At 44.6% G+C, this 22,600-nt stretch overlaps 1 protein-coding gene across 1 annotated transcript in view; it reads left to right on the top strand.

Moving 5' to 3' along the window:
- Positions 1 to 22,600, top strand: part of UBR1 (ubiquitin protein ligase E3 component n-recognin 1) — a 233,593-nt gene that overhangs the window by 12,885 nt on the left and 198,108 nt on the right. The window lies entirely within an intron of this gene.

Raw genomic sequence — 22,600 nt, forward strand, 5'->3', positions numbered from 1 at the left:
CTGGGACCTCAATACTGTACTTAACGCACTAACCCAGGATCCATTCGAACCCCTGGATGCTATAACCATAAACTTAACTTTGAAAACAGTCTTTCTAGTCGCAATCACTACGGCTAGACGTATTGGTGAATTACAGGCCCTGTCAATACAGGAACCCTATCTAACGGTCACTGCGGATAGCATTGTACTAATACTAGACCGGTCCTTTTTACCTAAGGTGGTCTCGAATTTCCACAGAGATCAGGACATTATACTACCTTCTTTTTGCCCAAACCCCTCCAACCCTAAAGAACAGACCTTCCACACCTTGGATGTTCGCAGGGTGGTCCTATTTTACTTACAACAAACTGAAACCTGGCGAATTGATCAAAATTTATTCATTCAGTTCTCGGGACGAAACAAGGGAAAGAAGGCGGCAAAAAACACCATCGCAAACTGGATCAAACAGTCTATTTGCTTGGCTTATTCATCGCAGGGACTGGATCCACCTGCCTCTCTGAAGGCACACTCTACCCGAGCAATGGCAACATCGTGGGCAGAGAGGGGGAATGCCTCATCAGAGCAGATCTGCAGAGCCGCCACCTGGTCGTCCATCCATACGTTCACCAGACATTAGCGGCTAAATTTCAATAGGGATTTAACGTTTGGCAGACGTGTTCTGCAGGCTGTAGTCCCTCACTAGAGAAATTAGCTGTTGGTACTACTCCAAAGTGGCTGTCGTGGAAGGTGACTGGAGAAAATAGAATTATTCTTACCTTTAATTCTGTTTCTAGGAACCTTCCACTACAGCACTAATTTCTCTCCCTATCTGATATTCTTATTGGATGATTCCTGCACTTTTTGTGGTAACTATACGTGCTACTGTGTCCAGGAAAACACTGGCGGTGCAGGAAGGGGAGGGGTATTTAACTTCTTGTGTTCCTGTCCCCTATTAGGGCGGGGAAGACAACCTCCAAAGTGGCTGTCGTGGAAGGTTCCAAGAAACCGAATTAACGGTATAATAATTCTATTTTTACATCACTGACTCCATTAAGCTTAGTGATACATCTCCCCTCCAGTACTTTACCAGTGACTGTCACACAAGGTATGGCACAATGCTGAGGACAGAAAAAAACAAGCTGTGTGCATGAGTTTTCTGAAGGCTCAAATATTCTCAAAACGCAACATGTAAACATTAGGTAGACCCTTGTATAGGGAATCAAAAGAACAGCAAAGGGCATCATAAGTACGGTATATAAAAAGGAGAAAATGCCAGCTTACCACGCCGGTGTGTGACAGCACGAACTCTAAGTGGACCACTTGTGTAATGAATAAAAATAGCGAAGATAAGTCCTGGTGATAAGGCTTTTCTTTATTCCAAAATTGTAAAAATGGTTACATGCATCCAGATAGCGCAGCTATGCGTTTCGTACACGGGCTGTGTTCTTTGTCAAAGTTCAAGAGAACCAGTGCTTAGTCTCAGCCGCTGCTCCCAGTGTCTCTTATGTCTGCAGCTCTGAAGTCATATTGACAGTGCTGCAGCCAATCGGTGACAGCTCTGTTCAAGATGATGGCTCAAGGCGAAGAGAACTGGTGGGCTCACTGGCATCAACACTGCAGATGTGACATCAGCGCCGCAGACAATAACACACCGGAAGAAGCTGCAGAAACTCTGCGTTTGGTCTGGGGAGGGCGAGTAAAGCTAAATTTGCTTGTAGGTTTTTTTTTTTTTTTTTTTTTTTTTAAACATTATATTGGGAGGACAAAAGTTTTGCAACATTCAAGATCAAAAGCTGTGTACCTTAATATGTTACTACAGTTTACCCTGCAAAAAAATAGCCCTAAGTGAGCTTCATTGATGGCGACACAAATCGTGTTGTGTTTAAAAAAAAACCAAAAATATATACCGTATATTTTTAAAGTAAACCTACAAAAGAAAAATAAATCTCAAAGTTTTTGAGAAAAATTCTGCTCAGACTGGTTTGAAAAATAAAAGAACACAAAAATTGAGCTTGGTGTGAGATGGTATACATGCAGCACATAAACACATGTTCATATTGGCCATAAAACATCCAAAACCTACAAGAAACAAAATGAGCATAAATCCTGCTGTAACTAAATAAGGAAAAAGCAAAAGTGCATTTAAATAAGAGTTTTTAGTAATACTGTTTTTGATCAGAACAGTTTTGTTGTTTTGCTGCCGAATAAATTTGTAGCCAATCAGACGCCTCCCTGACGGTACTGCATGATGTATAGGCGTCTGCCTGTATTTCTACCTCCACAAGAGATCTGTGGTTATTTCTCCAAGATGTTTGGAAGAACCTCTCTGCTGAGTTACTTCAAAGACTGTGTGCAATGTACCTAGAAGAACTTGTGACGGCAGTCACACCAAATATTGAACTGATTTAGATTTCTCTTTTTTTTCATTCACTCTGTATTTTGTTAATTGATTAGAAAAAAACCATGATCACTTCTATTTATGAAAACATTCTTTCTCCTGCCCCAAACTTGTGCTTAATACTATATATACATTTCCTATTGTCATAACCCTTGACCCTCAGAATAAACGTAGTCTGTCACGATTCTGCTTGTAGGTGTGTCTGGAAGCAGTGAGTGACAGTTCAGCTGTCCAAGCTAGGACAGGGGCGAGCTGAGCTGTCAGTATGGTGTTGGATAGTTCAGCCCTACAATCAGGGCTGGGAAGTGCCTGGGCTGCTTCTGTCTATTTGAGTGATTTAGATGTCTCTCTGTCTTCAATTAGTGCCAGTTGTAGCTTTGCTAAAATGGTTTGTGCTTTGCTTTCTGTTTATGTAGTTTATCTTTACTGCCCAAACCTTGCATTTGACCATCCATTTGCCTTACCCTATTATTTTGATCTGCTACCTTCTTGGATTTCTGACCTCGGAGTGTGACCTGACTACTCCTTTGCCTTGTCCCTTTTTGTTGAGCCCTCTTGACTACCCAAGCCCCATGGCTTGTCCATAAGTAGTGACTAGTGTTAGTGTCATTTTTACTACAAAGTAAAAGTGAAACCAAAGTCTCAATGGAATTTCAGGGTTTTTCCCATTCCACCTCATCAGATTTTTTTTTTTAACACATTATATTATTAATGACCTCTAACCAATAAAAATACAGCTTGCTCCACAAGAAAAACTAAGCTGTCATAAGGAAAGTCAATGGGGGAAAAATAAGCTATGGCTTTCGGAAAACAGAGAAAAACAAAGGAGAAAACATCTGCATATGCCAATGTTTTCTTTTTTTTGTTTTTTTTAATACACCTATGAAATGGTTAACATACAGAAGAGGACAGGTTTGTACATTGTATCTGATGTGCAGCTTTTGCTGCAGGTACATTACCAATTAGTACCTGGCACAAAGCAGCACTTCAGGCGTCTGTACGGAAACATTAGCTCTTTGACAGAGAACAGAGAAGCAGATGTCCAAACATATGAACACCCAGTACAGGGTATTAATGTCTTATAATTATACTGAGGCTGCAAGGGATAAGATCACTTAATTATCCATGAGATATTGCAAAGAGCGGATTTTGTGTTGGAGTCTGTGGACGTAAGACTCTGCATATAAAAAGGGTTGCCTGGTACTTTTATATTGATGGACTATCCTCTCTTTATTGATGGTCTCTGCGAATACCAAGTCCTGTTTCAATGACGTTTGAACTGTCCCTTTCCTGCTTGCTCTCACCGTGTAGTGAAGTGACTTGCAAAGATCTGTCAACTTAAACTAACGTCATTGCTTTCCTGCGGATTTTACCCTTGTAAACTGTAGCTCCCCACCAGGGGGTTTCCGCTTGCATTGTTGCAAGCCCATCTCTTCCTACAATCAGATGTGACTTTCCTTCTGCTTTGATGACGGTCAGGAAGCTCTCGGTATTTCCAGCATACTGGGTATTCATCTCTATAGGACAATGCATTGCCCTTTTGTTCAAATCATCATTTTGTGTGTGTGTGGGGGGGGGGGGGATTTATTTTCTCTTTTATGAAAGAAATACCTTTGTAATGAGACATAATGTGGACAAACATGTAATTTCCATTATGATTGGGAATCATCAGGACGCCAGCCCCCCTATGAAGTCAGTACAGAATGTGGACATTGTCTTGATACAACCCTTGAGACTCAAGGGGTATTCTAAAGTTATGAATTTGTAATTTCAAATTTGTAAAACTAGTATTCTTTGCAGTCCACATCACATTGCACCATCCTCTTGATAATTTATATTTACAGTTGGTGTCTTAGGTGATCAACCACCCCTAACCTTTATATCTGGGGTACAAGGGAATCATGACATCCATGCTTACTATGCATGGTTTCCACAATCCCAGCACTTGCTCTGATGCTGAAGACACAGAGCTGATACATCATCTTTGGGAGTGTGCACCTTAAAGTCAGCAGCAGGGATGTGCCGCTAACCAGAGCTGTCAGTCAAGAAGGAGCCACCAAGCAACCTAGAAGTGAGAGCCTAGGGAGCAAGGCGCTCTTGCAAGGGCGACTTGTGAAGACCCCTTATCTTTTTATGTTTTTGCAGATTTGTTAGATTCTCATGCCTTACAATCATACTTGCGGTAATTTGCTGTAAATGTTGTTTTTAGCATTATAGTGCACTGACTTCCTGCAGAGCTCGTGCTAATACACAATAGATAGGATAGGGTATCGCATCTACACTGTGCAGAATTATTAGGCAAGTTGTATTTTAGAGGATTATTTTTATTATTGACAAACAACTATGTCCTCAATCAACTCAAAATACTCATAAATATCAAAGCTTAATATTTTGGGAAGTTGTAGTGGTTTTTTTTTTTTTTAGATTTGGCTATCTTAGGAGGATATCTGTTTGTGCAGGTAACTATAACTGTGCAGAATTAAAAGGCAACTTAATAAAAAACAAATATATTCCCATCTCACTTGTTTATTTTCACCAGGTAAACCAATATAACTGCACAAAATTTAGAAATAAACATTTCTAACATGCAAAAGCAAAACCCCCCAAAATTAGTGACCAATATAGCCACCTTTCTTTATGATGACACTCAGCAGCCTTCCATCCATAGATTGTCAGTTGCTTGATCTGTTTACGATCAACATTGCGTGCAGCAGCCACCAGACACTGTTCCGAGAGGTGTACTGTTTTCCCTCCCTGTAGATCTCACATTTTATGAGGGACCACAGGTTCTCTTTGGGGTTCAGAAGAGGTGAACAAGGGGGCCATGTCATTATTTTTTCTTCTTTGACACCTTTACTGGCCAGCCACGCTGTGGAGTAGTTGGAGGCATGTGATGGAGCATTGTGCTGGATGAAAATCATGTTTTTCTTGAACGATACAGACTTCTTCCTGTACCACTGCTTGAAGAAGTTGTCTTCCAGAAAGTGGCAGTAGGTCTGGGAGTTGAGCTTCACTCCATCCTCAACCCGAAAAGGTCCCACAAGTTCATCTTTGATACCAGCCCATACCAGTACCCCACCTCCACCTTGCTGGCGTCTGAGTCGGAGTGGTGCTCTCTGCCCTTTACTGATCCAGCCTCTGGCCCATCAAGAGTCACTCTCATTTCATCAGTCCATAAAACCTTTGTAAAGTCAGTCTTAAGATATTTCTTGGCCCAGTCTTGATGTTTTAGGTTATGTTTCTTGTTCAAAGGTGGTCGTTTTTCAGCCTTCCTTACCTTGGCCATGTCCCTGAGTATTGCACACCTTGTGCTTTTTGTTACTCCAGTAACGTTGCAGCTCTGAAATATGGCAAAACTGGTGGCAAATGGCATCTTGGCAGCTTTACGCTTTATTTTCCTCAATTCATGGGCAGTTATTTTGCGCCTTTTTTGCCCAACACGCCTCTTGCGATCCTATTGGCCATGAAACGATTGATTGTTCGGTGATCACGCTTCAAAAGTTTGGCAATTTCAAGACTGCTGAATCCCTCTACAAGACATCTCACAATTTTGGACTTTTCAGAGCCCGTCAAATCTCTCTTCTGACCCAAAGGAAAGGAAGTTGCCTAATAATTAAGCACACCTTATATAGGGTGTTGATGTCATTAGACAACACCCCTCCTCATTACAGATGTACATCACCTGCAGGGGCGTAACAACTGCGGTCGCAGGGGTCGCGACTGCGACGGGGCCCGCAGTGCTTTCAGGGCCCGCGCAGAGACAAGTCACACACGCATCCTGCTGGCCACGCCCACAGCTTCCCCAGACTTTCAGCAGTGTGCGGCGAGTGGGCGTGTCCGTGAAGGACATGTGACCTAGCAGAACGGCTGGGCTGTCACTGACTGAAGCTGGAGAGATGGAAGAAGGCAGCAGCTGGTGAGTGATGTGCTGCTTACACCTGACACACACACACACACGCACACGCACACGCGCACACACACACACACACACACACACACCTACCTGTTCTATGTGCACAGGACCTGTGATGAGGTCACAGGAGGGGAGGAGTCAGGGGTCACATGATCAGTGGCCTCAGTGTATGCACTATGCAGGACTCTGCTGTGCTTGATTGTCATGGTGCTGAATGAGGGGATGTTTATGTAACAGAGCTGTGTGTGTACAAGGTGTACAGAGCGGAGCCGTGTATGTGTGTAGTGGAGCAATGTGTACGAGGTGTACGGAGCGGAGTCAGGTGTGTACGAGGTCTACAAAGCTGAGCCGAGGGTGAAAGAGGTGAGCGGATTCGTGTATCTATGGGTGGGGTGTATGGAGCGGAGCTGCGTGTGGACGGAGCGGAGAAGTGTGTGAGGTGTACGGAGCAGAGCCGCGTGTGTACGGAGCAGAGCCGCGTGTGTACGAGGTGTACGGTGCAGAGCCGCGTGTGTACGAGGTGTACGGAGCAGAGCCGCGTGTGTACGAGGTGTACGGAGCAGAGCCGCGTGTGTACGGGCTGTACACGGCTGTGGGCAGAGCCCAGCATGTGCACTGTGGGGGAGTATTGCGTGTACTCGCCAGCATCTGAATGTGCAGTGCGCATGCTCCGGAGCCGACCAGTACACTGAATACACCCCCACACTGCACAGGTCCGGAAATGACGCACTGCAGCGTCATACCAGGAAGAAACAGCACACAGATTTCAAACGCCGGGAGTGCGCTTGGAATTAGAGCGAGGGAGGACATATTACTATAGGGACATGTTAGTTATAAAATCATTTTTCTCAGCGAGTACAGGGCAGTCAGTATTAGGTCAGACTATACAACATTGCAACACAACTATAGTGTGCGAAATAAATAGGGAAAATGTGAATTTCGGTGGGAAATATTTTGGCGCAGGGGGGGGGCCCCATTTGAAAGTTCGCATCGGGGCCCCTCACTTTGTAGTTACGCCACTGATCACCTGACTTACTTAATTGGTAGTTGGCTCTCAAGCCTGAAGAGCTTGGAGTAGGACAACATGTATAAAAAAAAAAAAAAAAAGTATCATGTGATCAAAATACAACTTGCCTAATAATTCTGCACAGGAGCTTTTACTATTGATTTCTCACCTTATTTGTGCAGCAATTTTATCTGGATGTCGCCAAAGTCCTTTTTGAAAGTTCTGTATTATACGACAATGTATATTTTATAGGGAGCATTCATTCTCACTTCGATGTCTAGAAGTAAAGTAATGCTAGTTTTGCAAAAAAAAAATAAATCCCCATTACAATGAGGCAGCAGTGCTCAGGCTCGACTGCAGGTTCCACACTGAAGCCTCCATAGAGAATGAATGGAGCAGCGGTCAGATCTCCATTCTAACCGGATAAAATGTCCCTGTCCCGACTATCTTTACAAATCCCAGCGGTCGCCCCCCCCCCACCACCATCACCAACACTGTTCAGTAAGTTATCACCTGTGCTTATTTTCTTAGAACAACCCCTTTAAATATCAAATTAAAGGGAACGTGTCAATTATGATTTTACTCCAAAAAGCTCCTGCTATGGGTATAAGGGCCGTAGTACAAAAGAAATATACATGTCCTGTACAAATTGGGTGTGCCATTGCTGAGGAATCCTGCTTCGAAGCCACATGCAGATTAGCCTGGAAGAGCGTTGGGGGTGTATTGATGTGCACTGTTATTTTTCTCACATAGTTTTATTTGGTAGATTAATAAGAAAAAGGGATGAGCGGGGGGGGGCACAATCAGCCTACTGTAAAAGTGTAGCTATGCATAGAAGCCGTATAAAGGGGGTTATCGTTTAAGGCTTTTTGCAAAGTTTTTTTAATTAACGGAAATATGTCACTAGGTTTTTGCCGCTTAATTTTACAGCAGCATAATATAGCCAGACCCTGATTCCACAGATGTATCACTAAATGGAATGCTTGCTGTAGTTTTGATAACATCATAGTTTTATCTGCAGGAGATTCACTAGTGAACTAGTAAACATGCTGCTATGTAGTCCAACCCCACCCTGAACACGGATTGCTGCCAATCATTGGTGTGGGCGGGGCTATACAGGGCTCCGCATTCTTGAGCTGTGCTAGATCTCAAATAGAATTAGACTTACCGGTAATTCGGTTTGTAGGAACCTTCCACGATGGCATACGGAGGTTGCCTCTTTGCCCTGATGGAGAACAGGAAATATGAAGAGGTTAAAAGGTCCTCCCACTCGACGGTGACTTGCAACTGAATGCCATAGCACTAATTTACCTTTGAATCCCAGATTTTTATCCAGGAATATAGGGAGGGAATTAGCACCGTTGTGGAAGGTTCCTAGAAACCGAATTACTGGTAAGTCTAATTCTATTTTCTCTAGTCGCCTTCCACGACGGCATACGGAGGAATACCAACTAATTTGGCACTAGGGTGGGACAACAGCCTGGAGAACTTTCTGGCCGAAGATTAAATATTTATTGGGCAATATGTCTAACCTATATATAATGTTAGGAGAAAGTATGTAATGAAGACCATGTTGCTGCCCTGCAGATCTGGTTTGTGGATGCACCTGCTCTTTCTGCCCAGGAGGCAGAAGTGGATCTGGTTGAGTGGGCTTTGATCCTTACTGGAGGTGATTTTTATTTTGAGCAAGGTATGCTTAGGCTATAGCTCTTTTAATCCAGTTAGATATAGTGCTTTTCGCCACTTTTTTCCCTTTATTATGTCCAGAGAGATGGACAAATAAACTTTGGTTGATTCTGCAAGAGCTGGCTTGCTCTAAATAATATAGAACAATACGTGTGACATCAAGAGTATGGAATCTCTCTTCTCTTAAATTTGCTGGAAGGAAGGTAGGACAATTTCCTGGGAATGGTGGAATTCAGAGACTACCTTGAGAAGAAAGGAAGGGTCGAGACGAAGTACTATGGAGTCGTCTCTGATAAACAAATAAGGCTGTCTTATTGATTGGGCTTGTAGCACTCCTACTCTTCTTGCCGTGGTTATAGCCACCCCAAAAATTGTTTTGTAAATCAGGTTTTGAGAAGAACAAGTGGATAAAGGCTCAAATGGTGGACCTGTAAGCCCTTGTAGTACTGGGTTAAGGTCCCATAAGGGAACCATCAACTGTGTTCTATGGTTCATTCTGAGGGCTGACGTCATGAACCTCTTAATCCAGCGATGACCTGCCAGATCCTGGTCAAAAATAGAACTGAGGGCGGAGACCTGGACCTTTTTAAGGTGCTAGGTTTGAGACCTGTCTCTAAGCCCTTCTGTAGAAAACCTAGGATTTGTGACACATTTGGGCTAAGGGGATCTGGTAGTTTTGGGAGGCAGAAAGATGAAAACTTTTTCCAGATCTTATTGTAGATGGCGTTGGTTACTGGTTTTCTGGATCTTTGAAGCGTAGCAACTACTGGGTCCGATAGTCCTTTGGCTTTCAGCACCTGGGCTTCAGTAACCATGCCGCTAGATTCCACTTCTGAGGATCCAGGTAATGAATGGGTCCTTGCAAGAGAAGGTCGTTTTCTACCTGCAACTGGACCGGGCCGTCTACTTGTAGATCGATAATCAGGTTGAACCAACTCCATTTTGGCCACAACGGGGCTACTAATATAGTTGGGGTTTGTTCTTCACAGATTTTCCGTAAAACTTTCGCCAAAATCTGAATTGGTGGGAACGCATAGGCCAGGGGACAATCCCACTTCTGGGATAGAGCATCTACTCCCCTGGAGTTATCCCTGGTGTTTAGGGAGAAGGCTTCGACCTGCATTTTTTGGTGAGATGCAAAAAGGTCGATTTCGGCTAGACCCCACCTGTCAACCAGCATCTTGAAGCTCCGACTGTTCGGGCTCCATTTCCCCGTCTGTATATCTTGGCGACTCAGTCTGCCTGGGTGTTGGAAGAGCCTTTCAAATGGTCTGCTGTCAGTGACAGTAGGTGTTTCTCTGCCCAAGAGCATATTCAGGTGGAGACACTCTTTAAGTTGTTGAACTTTGTACTGCCCTGATGTCTGATATGAGCAACTGCAGTCATATTGTCCGAATATAAGATGACTTGCTTCTAGAAGGGCTTCCTCTACAGCTTTTAATTCTCTGAAGTTTGACTTCCTGTTCGTTGCCTGGTCCCAGAGTCCTTGGAACGGGATGTTGTTTATCATGGCTCCCCAGCCCCTCTTGCTGGCATCTGATGTGATTGTAGTCAGCGGGACTTGAGTCCAGATGACACCTTTTGTGAAGATTTTTTTAGGTTTATCCACCAGGCCAGGGAGGCTTTGACTCGACCCTGCGTGTGTAGCCTTTTGTTTAACCCCTTCCCGACCCATGACGCCACGTAGGCGTCATGAAAGTCGGTGCCAATCCGACCCATGACTGTTATGATCCGGTGACCTTGGAGCTGCATGAGAACTTTCACTGGAGAAAGTGGCCACTATACTGACCGCAACCCTGAACTTAACATCGCAACTAGAAGTAGCCGTGGAGTGTACCTAACAAACCTAGACACCTCGTCACAGCCTGAGGACTAAATACCCCTAAAGATGGAAATCGGAATACTATCTTGCCTCAGAGCAAATCCCCAAAGGATAGACAGCCCCCCACAAATATTGGCGGTGAGTCGGAGAGGAAAAAACATACACAGGCAGAAAAAAACAGGATTTAACACAGGAGGCCACTCTAGCTAGATAGGACAGAGTTCTGTGCGGTCAGTATTAAAACCCTTCAAAAAATCCACAGCAGAATATACAAAAAACTTCCTACATCCAACTAAAGATGTAGGAGCGTATATCTGCAACTCCAGTGAAACCAACCACACCTAGAAAACAGACAGTCTCATCTGGACAAAAGAAAAACAAACGAACAGTACTGAAAATAAGCACACTGCATGTGTGCCACAGGAAAAGAAACAGACACTTATCTTTGCTGAACTGGCAGATAAGCAGGAGAGGCCAGGCAGAGATCCAACACTTCCAAAGAAACATTGACAACTGGAAAGGGCTAAAGGATCCTGCACACCTAAATATCCCAGTCAGTATTGTAATTATCCGATACACCTGGCCAGGATTGCGAGTCAGAGACAACTGCATTCCCACCAACAACCACTGGAGGGAACCCAAGAGCAGAATTCACAACACATGACGCCTGTGTGGCGTCATGGAAAGATCGCGTCCCTGCAGATCGGGTGAAAGGGTTGACTCCAATTTCACCCGATCTGCAGGGACAGGGGGAGTGGTAGTACTGCCCCCCCCCCACGTGGCTACGATCGCTCTGGTTGGCTGTTGAAAGTGAAACTGCCAATCAGAGTGATTTGTAATATTTCACCTATTAAAACTGGTGAAATATTACAATCCAGCCATGGCCGATGCTGCAATATCATCGGCCATGGCTGGAAACACTGGTGTGCCCACCCCACCGATCGCTCCCCCCCCCCCCCCCCAGTCCTCCGATCAGTCCTAAGCACCACTCCGCTCCCCTCCGTGCTGTTGTCCGCTCCCCTCAGTGCTGTTGTTCGCTCCCCCATGCTGTTGTCAGCTCCCCCCATGCTCCAATCCCCCCCCCCCCCCCATGCTCCCATCCACCCCCCCACCTCATCATACTTCCAGAGCCTCCCGGCGTCCGTCCGTCTTCTCCATGGGCGCCGCCATCTTCCAAAATGGCGGGGGCGCATGCGCAGTGCGCCCGCCGAATCGGCCGGCAGATTCGTTCCAATGTGCATTTTGATCACTGTGATAGGTTATATCACAGTGATCAAAATTAAAAAAAATAGTAAATGACACCCCCCCCCCTTTTGTCACCCCCATAGGTAAAGACAGGAATAAAATAAAGAATTTTTTTTTCCCACTAAGGTTGGGGTTAGAATTGGGGTTAGGGTTAGGGTTTCGGTATGTGCACACGTATTCCAGTCCTCTGCGGATTTTTCCGCAGCGGATTTGATAAATCCGCAGTGCTAAACCGCTGCGGATTTATGGCGGATTTACCGCGGTTTTTCTGCGCATTTCACTGCGGTTTTACAACTGCAATTTTCTATTGGAGCAGTTGTAAAACCGCTGCGGAATCCGCAGAAAGAAGTGACATGCTGCGGAATGTAAACCGCTGCGTTTCCGTGCAGTTTTTCTGCAGCATGTGTACAGCGATTTTTTTTTTTTTTTTTTTTTTTTTTTTTTTTTTTTTTTCCCCATAGGTTTACATTGAACTGTAAACTCATGGGAAACTGCTGCGGATCTGCAGCGTTTTCCGCAGCGTGTGCACATACCTTTAGAATTAGGCTATGTGCACACAATGCGGATTTGGCTGCGAATCCGCAGCGGATTGGCCGCTGCGGATTCGCAGCAGTGTTCCATCAGGTTTACAGTACCATGTAAACCTATGGAAAACCAAATCCGCTGTGCCCATGGTGCGGAAAATACCGCGCGGAAACGCTGCGTTGTATTTTCTGCAGCATGTCAATTCTTTGTGCGGATTCCGCAGCGTTTTACACCTGTTCCTCAATAGGAATCCGCAGGTGAAATCCGCACAAAAAACACTGGAAATCCGCAGTAAAGCCGCAGGTAAAACGCAGTGCCTTTTACTGGTGCTGAAAAATCTCACACGAATCCGCAATGTGGGCACATAGCCTTAGGGTTAGGGTTGGAATTAGGGTTATGGCTACAGTTGGGATTAGGATTAGGGGTGTGTTGGGGTTAGTGCTGGAGTTAGAATTGAGGGGTTTCCACTGTTTAGGCACATCAGGGGTCTCCAAACGCAACATGGCGCCACCATTGATTCCAGCCAATCTTGTATTCAAAAAGTCAAATGGTGCTCCCTCACTTCCGAGCCCCGACGTGTGCCCAAACAGTGGTTTACCCCCACATGCGGGGTACCAGCGTAATCAGTAGAAACTGGACAACAACTTTTGGGGTCCAATTTCTCCTGTAACCCTTCGGAAAATAAAAAATTCTGGGCTAAAAAATTATTTTTTGAGGAAATAAAACGTATTTATTATTTTCACGGCTCTGCGTTAAAAACTTCTGTGAAGCACTTGGGGGTTCAAAGTGCTCACCACATATCTAGATAAGTTCCTTTCAGGGTCTAGTTTCCAAAATGTGGTGACTTGTGGGGGGTTTCTACTGTTTAGCCACATCAGGGGCTCTGCAAACGCAACGTGACGCCCGCAGAGCATTCCATCAAAATCTGCATTTCAAAACGTCACTACTTCACTTCCGAGCCCCGGCATGTGCCCAAACAGTGGTTTACCCCCACATATGGTGTATCTGCGTACTCAGGAGAAACTGGACAACAACTTTTGGGGTCAAATTTCGCCTGTTACCCTTGGAAAAATAAAAAATTGCGGGCTAAAAAATCATTTTTGAGAAAAAATGTTTTTTTTATTTTCATGGCTCTGCGTTATAAACTTCTGTGAAGCACTTGGGGGTTCAAAGTGCTCACCACACATCTAGATAAGTTCCTTTGGGGGTCTAGTTTCCAAAATGGGGTCACTTGTGGGGGATCTCCAATGTTTAGGCACACAAGGGCTCTCCAAACGTGACATGGTGTCCGCTAATGATTGGAGCTAATTTTCCATTTAAAAAGCCAAATGGCGTGCCTTCCCTTCCGAGCCCTACCGTGCGCCCAAACAGTGGTTTACCCCTACATATGGGGTATTAGCGTACTCAGGACAAAATGGACAACAACATTTCGGGTCCAATTTCTCCTATTACCCTTTGCAAAATAGGAAATTCCAGGCTAAAAAATTTTTGAGGAAAGAAACATTATTTTTTTTTTTTCATGGCTCTGCGTTATAAACTTCTGTGAAGCACCTGGGGGTTTAAAGTGCTCAATATGCATCTAGATAAGTTCCTTGGGGGTCTAGTTTCCAAAATGGGGTCACTTGTGGGGGAGCTCCAATGTTTAGGCACACAGGGGCTCTCCAAACGCGACATGGTGTCCGCTAACGATGGAGATAATTTTTCATTCAAAAAGTCAAATGGCGCTCCTTCCCTTCCGAGCCTTACCATGTGCCCAAAGAGTGGTTTGCCCCCACATGTGAGGTATCGGTGTACTCAGGAGAAATTGCCCAACAAATTTTAGGATCCATTTTATCCTGCTGCCCATGTGAAAATGAAAAAATTGAGGCTAAAAGAATTTTTTTGTGAAAAAAAAAAAAAAGAAAAAAAAAAAGTACTTTTTCATTTTTATGGATCAATTTGTGAAGCACCTGGGGGTTTAAAGTGCTCACTATGCATCCAGATAAGTTCCTTGGGTGGGTCTAGTTTCCAAAATGGGGTCACTTGTGGGGGAGCTCAAATTTTTAGGCACACGGGGGCTCTCCAAACGTGACATGGTGTCCGCTAAAGAGTGGAGCCAATTTTTCATTCAAAAAGTCAAATGGCGTTCCTTCCCTTCCAAGCCCTGCCGTGTGCCCAAACAGTGGTTTACCCCCACATATGAGGTATCAGCGTACTCGGGACAAATTGGACAACAATTTCGCGGTTCAGTTTCTCCTTTTACCATTGGGAAAATAAAAAAAATTGTTGCTAAAATCCTTTTTGTGACTAAAAAGTTAAATGTTCATTTTTTCCTTCCATGTTGCTTCTGCTGCTGTGAAGCACCTGAAAGGTTAATAAACTTCTTGAATGTGGTTTTGAGCACCTTGAGGGGTGCAGTTTTTAGAATGGTGTCACTTTTGGGTATTTTCAGCCATATAGACCCCTCAAACTGACTTCAAATGTGAGGTGGTCCCTAAAAAAAAAATGGTTTTGTAAATTTTGTTGTAAAAATGAGAAATCGCTGGTCAAATTTTAACCCTTATAACTTCCTAGCAAAAAAAAAATTTAGTTTCCAAAATTGTGCTAATGTAAAGTAGACATGTGGGAAATGTTATTTATTAACTATTTTGTGTCACGTAGCTCTCTGGTTTAGCAGAATAAAAATTCAAAATGTGAAAATTGTGAAAGTTTAAAAATTTTCGCCAAATTTCCGTTATCACAAATAAACGCAGAATTTATTGACCTAAATTTACCACTAACATGAAGCCCAATATGTCACGAAAAAACAATCTCAGAACCGCTAGGATCCGTTGAAGCGTTCCTGAGTTATTACCTCATAAAGGGACACTGGTCAGAATTGCAAAAAACGGCCAGGTCATTAAGGTCAAAATAGGCTGGGTCATGAAGGGGTTAAAGAGCTGGAATGGCCGTTCCAGTTCCCTAAAATATGAGCTTGAAGGACTCTGGAGTGGGCCTAAGACCAGGGTACTGATTGAATGCAGGCTGTCATGGAACCCAAGAGCGACATGCCTTCCCTGAGCGTAGGAGACCTCATGTCTCTGAATCTCTTGACCTTTGTTATTAAGGTTAGACGGTGGTCCTCTGGAAGAAAAGACATCTGTTTCGCAGAGTCCAGGAGAACCCCCCCAGGAATTTCCTGGATTTGGAGGGCTGTAGCTGGGATTTTTTTCAGATTCGGGACCCACCCTAGGGATGTTAGAATATCGAGAGTCTTTGATACGTGAGATTCTAGGATCATCCTGGTGGAGGCCACCATCAGCAAGTCGTCCAGGTAAGGCACTATACAGATGCCTTGGTTCCGGATAAAGGACACTACTTCCTCCATTATCTTGGAGAAGACTCTTGGCGGTGTGATTTCAAATGGAAGGATGTTGAACTGATAGAGCACTCACTTGTTCTCCCTGCACCGCAAACCTTAGATATTTCCTGTGTCTCGGGTGAAATGGAATATGGAAGTATGCGTCCTTTAAGTCGATGGTCGACATAAAGGAGTGAGGGCCTATCAAAGGAATGGCTGATTTTACCGATTCCATTTTGAATCTGCGGTATTTTACATGTTGGTTGAGTCCCTTCAAATTTATAATGATACGGGCCTCACCTGAACGCTTGGGTACCAGAAATAGACCAGGAGTAATGTCCCAGACCCCTTTCCAAATCTGGAACTTGAGAGATCACATTTGATCTTGTCAGGTCTCTGAGACCTACTAGCAACGCTGCTTGGTCTCTTGGGGAGGGAAGGGATGTGACCTTCAGACCCCGTGGAGGGGAGGAAATGAACTCTATTAGTAGACCCTCTTTAATGACATTGAGGACCTAGTGGCAATTGGTGATATTTTGCCACTGAAGTACGTATTTTGAGTCTCCCCCTTCCCCCCCACAGGGTCGAAGTCCTCTTTTCCTGTTGGGACTGCTGTTTTTGGAGGATAAGAATATTCTTTTCTCCACCTTTTGGATAGCTCCACCTCCCGGCCTTGCCTTTTCCCCTCTGAGAGGCTTGAGGCTGTGAGGGACAAAAAAACCTTTTCTTAGCGGGTTTTTTTTCTGGGAGAGCTTTTTTTTCTTGTCTGTGGCTTTTTCTAAAATCTCGTCTAGAGAGGGCCCGAAGATAGTCTCCTTTAAAGGGTATGGCACATAATTTGGCTTTGGAGGTGATGTCACCAGTCCACATCTTGAGCCAGAGGGCTCTACTAGCTGAATTCGTTTGTACAAGCAACCTAGCGGCAACTCTGATGGTTTCCATGGAAGCATCCGCCAAAAACCCAGTAGCCCTAAGAAAGCTAGGTAGTGAGTCCAGCAGTTCTCCTCTAGAGATACCCTGGGATATATGGGACTCTAGCTCCCCTAACCAGCGAGAGAGGGCTCTAGCTACACAGGTTGAAGCAATATTAGGCCACCCTAGAAATCTCCCAGGATTTTTTCAAGAGACTTTCTATTTTTCTGTCCATCCTTCAGTTGTGAAGAATCTTCAAACGGGAGCGAAGTTCTTTTTGCAACTCTTGCCACCTGTGAGTCGACTTTGGGAATGTCCCACTTGACAGAATCGCCTTCTATGGGTAATCTGTGTTTCATCTCAGAGGGAATGCTGAGGTGATTTCCGGCAGATCCCACTCTTAAGAAATCATGTTGAGTATATTGGAATGTACTGGGAATCCTACGCGATTTCACTTGTTTATCCCACCAAACATCTGGTCCTGAATGGACTGAGGTTGTGACTCCTCCTCCAGTCCCATAGTGCTGCGTACTGCAGATACCAGCTCCTCAATCCGAGGAAAAGAGAATTCCTGGTTTCAGAGGCCTTGGGTGACATGGGTTATTCCCATCTACCAGAGGAAGAAGCATAGGAGAGGTCTGATTTGTGAACTTTTTGTCACTTGGACTTTCTCCAAAACTTGCATTCTCACGTCCGATTCTGCTTTGCCGTAGAATATACTCCAGTAACTTCTCCTTCCTTTCCCCAAGAAAGGAATGAAATAATGTTAATACTTCTATTACACCCTATTTAAATGGACAAGAAAATACTTGGAAGGAAGCCAAAAAAAAAAAAGTTGTATATTGATAAAAGGTTTTTCATTTTTAATGAGGTAATTTCATCCTTTAGTCTTTGAGAGCGTCATATGTTTCTGACTGAGCAGGCCGGTGTCACACATCAGTGTTTCATGGTTTTGAGTAAAGACCACAATGTACAGGATCTCATTGCATTTGGACTGGCTGGCTGCTCTCCTGACTTGAGTGTGTCAGTGTTAATGTCTATGCCTCTGTCACGGTCAGGAGAGCCGCCAACCAGTCCGAGCCCTGTGATGCGATCCTTTCCAAGAGTAATGCATCCGTTTGACTGCGCGCTAAGGCTTATTTTCTTAAGTATTTGGTGATGTTTTTTTGTGTTTGTTTTTTGTGATGTTGCTGGAACTTCTACACCAAAAACCATCTTATTGGCCGGAAAAAATGCTGCATAAAATACTCAAATGTTTTACACGTTATTTTTATTTTTTATGCATTCCCCTCCCCAAAAAATAAACCTGCAAAGAAACGCTGAATGGGTTATGATTGCTTGTTGCAGTTTTGATGTGTTGCTTCCCCATCAATGATCCCCTCTCCCAATTTGCCTCTCATCTTCTTTCTCTAACTTCTTCATTCGGCCTCTCACAGTTTACTAATTCTCCTATGCATGAGGACGGGAATACTCTGGACCTGGTTTTCTCCCGTCCTGGCTCGCTGCACGACTTAACGAACTCCCCTCTCCTGCTCTCGGACCACAACCTTCTCTCCTTCCCTGTCAATAATTGTCTCCTCACCCGGGACACCCCCACTTACCACACTTATCGAAATACACGTACCATTAATACCCAGCAGCTTATGGACAACCTCCACACATCTCTAGCCCCATCTCCTCCCTCTCCTGTCCAGACTTAGCATTGTCACACTTCAATAATACACTGAAGAATGCCCTAGATGAAGCAGCACCTTCTACACGCAGAAAGACCCGACACAGACAATGGCAGCCCTGGCACACTATGCAAACACGCTTTCTTCAGCATTGCTCAAGGTGTGCAGAGCCACAGTGGAGAAAATCTCTTAGCAGAAGACTTCATCCACTATAAGTTCATGCTCAAAACCTATAACTCTGCCCTTTCTCTGGCCAAACAATCCTACTTCACCACCCTCATCACCTCACTATCCAACAACCCAAAACGACTTTTTGAAACCTTAAACTCCCTCCTGAAGCCTTAAGTGCAGGCCCCCATCTCCAATCTCAGTGGTGAGGATCTGGCCACTTATTTCCTAGAAAAAATCAACCACATCCATCAGGATATCTCAGCCCAATCTCCTCAGTGCCTGGATCCCCGTCCCTGCTGCACCTCAAGCTCACTAGACATCTTTGAGCCTGTGTCAGAAGAAGTTTCCATGCTCCTCGCTTCTGCTCGGCCTACAACCTGCAACAGTGACCCCATTCCTTCACATCTCCTGCAGTCTCTCTCACCAGTGGTCACCACTCACCTGACTAAAATATTTAACCTCTCTTTTTTTTCTTCAGGTATCTTTCCCTCCTCATTTAAACATGCCATCATAACCCCTTTACTTAAAAAGCCATCCCTGGACCAGAACTGCATGGCTAACTACAGACCTGTCTCTAACCTTTCCTTCATCTCTAAACTCCTGGAACGCTTGGTCCACTCCCGTCTAATCCGCTATCTCTCGGATAACTCTCTTCTTGACCCCTTACAATCTGGTTTCCGCTCTTTACACTCCACTGAAACTGCCCTCACTAAAGTCTCTAATGATCTAATAACAGCAAAATCCAGAGGTCATTGCTCCCTGCTGATTCTCCCGCATCTCTCTGCCGCATTTGATACTGTGGATCACCAGCTCCTCCTCACTATGCTTCGCTCTATAGGCCTCAAGGACACAGCCCTCTCCTGGTTCTCCTCCTACCTCTCTGACCGCTCCTTCACTGTATCTTTTGCCGGCTCCTCTTCCTCTCCTCATCCCCTTACTATCAGAGTTCCGCAGGGCTCAGTCCTAGGCCCCCTCTTCTCTCTATACACGGCCCCTATTGGAGAAACAATCAGCAGATTTGGATTCCAGTATCATCTCTATGCTGATGACACCCAATTATACACTTCTACCCCCAACATCACCCCTACCCTAATTCAAAATACCAAGGATGGTCTGTCTGCTGTCTCTAACATCATGTCCTCCCACTATCTGAAACTAAATCTCTCCAAAACGGAACTACTTGTGTTTCTCCCTTCTACTAACCTCACTCTACCCAACATCGAAATTACCCTGGAGGGTTCAACCATAACTCCCAAGCAGCATGCCCGCTGTCTTGGGGTCTTATTCGACACTAAACTTTCCTTTACTCCCTATATCCGATCACTCACTCGCTCCTGTCACCTGCATCTTAAAAACATCTCCAGAATCCGACCTTTTCTCAAACTGCTAAGACTCTTACAGTCGCTCTTATTCATTCTCGTCTGGACTACTGCAACTTTCTACTGATCGGTCTCCCTCTTACCAAACTTTCTTTTCTCCAATCCATCTTGAATGCGGCAGCCAGGGTCATATTTCTGTCCAGCCGCTTCACCGATGCCTCCATCTTGTGCCATTCTACCCATTCGCTACAGGGTCCAGTATAAACTCATCTCTCACCCACAAAGCTCTCCACACTTCTGCACCGCCTTATATCTCCTCTCTCATCTGTCTATCGCCCTACAAGTACCCTCCATTCTACAAATGACCTAAGACTTAGGGTACCGTCACACTATACCATTTCGATCGCTACGACGGTACGATTCGTGACGTTCCAGCGATATCGTTACGATATCGCTGTGTCTGACACGCAGCAGCGATCAGGGATCCTGCTGAGAATCGTACGTCGTAGCAGATCGTATGCAACTTTCTTTCATCGCTGGATCTCCCGCTGTCATCGCTAGATCGGTGTGTGTGTGTGACACCGATCTAGCGATGCGATCCAGCGATGCGTTCGCTTGTAACCAGGGTAAACATCGGGTAACTAAGCGCAGGGCCGCGCTTAGTAACCCGATGTTTACCCTGGTTACAAGCGTAAAACTAAAAAAAAACAAACCGCACATACTTACATTCTGGTGTCCGTCAGGTCCCTTGCCGTCTGCTTCCCGCACTGTGACTGCCGGCCGTAAAGTGAAAGCAGAGCACAGCGGTGACGTGCTTTCACTTTCACTTTACGGCCGGCAGTCACAGTGCGGGAAGCAGACGGCAAGGGACCTGACGGACACCAGAATGTAAGTATGTGCTGTTTGTTTTTTTTTTAGTTTTACGCTTGTAACCAGGGTAAACATCGGGTTACTAAGCGCGGCCCTGCGCTTAGTTACCCGATGTTTACCCTGGTCACCCAGGGACCTCGGCATCGTTGGTCGCTGGAGAGCTGTCTGTGTGACAGCTCCCCAGCGACCACACTACGATTTACCTACGATCACGGCCAGGTCATATCGCTGGTCGTGATCGTAGGTAAATCGTATAGTGTGACGGTACCCTAACATCCCCGTAATCTGAACCTCGCACCTCTGTCTCCAAGACTTCTCTCGTGCTGCACCAGCTCTCTGGAATGCACTTCCCCAGACAATCAGACTGATACCTAGCCCTGACCTATTCAAGCGCGCTTTAAAAACCCATCTCTTCAAACAAGCCTACCACATCAACTACTCAGTAAACTAACTTTGCCCTGTTCCCTCCTTCCAAATATTATCTACATGTGAATCTGCACCCTACTACTCATCTGTCTCCACACCCTCCATGCACATAACTGCACTTGATAATTAACTATTGCACTTAAACACACGGGCTGATTACCGGATCATGCAGCTTTATATGAAAATCCCTATTTATTATAATTGCCAGACCTGAAATAACAAGCACTTTTCACCTATTGTGTCCCCCATTTCCTTGTAAATTGTAAGCTTGCGAGCAGGGACCTCACCCCTAATGTCACTGTTTAAATTGTCTTAACTTGTACTGAATTTATTGTCTGTACATCTCCCCGCTTAATTGTAAAGTGCTGCGGATTATGTTGGCGCTTTATAAATAAATTATTATTTTTTTTCTTATTTTTGCCACGCTGAATTTACTATTCCAGAAAAGTGAATGAGATTTCTGTAAATCTCATCCAGAGACTGCCATTTTTTTTATTTCACTGCATATTTGAAGCAGTTTTATATCCGCAGCATGTCAGTTCCATCAGCATTTTTCACCCATGCTAATTTATTGGAGGGAGGGAAACTTTTTCCTGCCAACACTCCAGCATTTGCTGGAGATTTTTCTGCTGCCAGTGCTGAACGTGGGCACATTCCCAAAGAATTGAAAAGCTTCAAATCTGCATGGGGGGAAAAAAAAGTAGCATGTGCTTGAGACTTCAGAAATGTCATTCAGGCTGCTGATACAATTTTTGGAGAAAAACCACGACGTGTGAGCAGGCCCTCAAGCAAATTGGGGTATACAGCCATAATGTTAAGAATTGATTTTTTTTTGTCTACTTTAAAAGGATTTTAATTTCAAATGAATAAAAGAAACAATTGAGAAATGGATAAATCATATTCTACAGAGAAATTGTCAGCAGGTTTTTGCCAATTAATGTGCGATCAGTTTGATGTGGGGGCAGATACCCTGATTCCAGAAATGTCGCTTACTGGGCTGGTTGCTGCAGATTTGACTTAAAAATCCTTGTTAAGTTTGCCACAGATCTAGCAGTGCTCTGAATGCTGGGCTCTGTGTAACCTGCACACTCCACTGATTGGCGCTCTCAGATTAGGTATCAGAAATCTGGTGATAAATTCCCGTTAGGGGACGAAAAAAATAAACCCGTCTAATGGTTAGATGATCTGGGTGCTAAATATCCCTGTTGATCAGTGAAAGCTGCAGATGGCCAATCACAAAATAATTCTTACAAAACTGTCTGAAAATGCTTAGTATATGTTCGTAGTAGTCAGTTCTGGTAATTTGTTCTTACGTTAGTATTTTTGTTTTTCAACA

Source organism: Ranitomeya imitator, chromosome 1 (assembly GCF_032444005.1).
Source record: "Ranitomeya imitator isolate aRanImi1 chromosome 1, aRanImi1.pri, whole genome shotgun sequence".
In the NCBI taxonomy this organism is placed as follows: domain Eukaryota; kingdom Metazoa; phylum Chordata; class Amphibia; order Anura; family Dendrobatidae; genus Ranitomeya; species Ranitomeya imitator.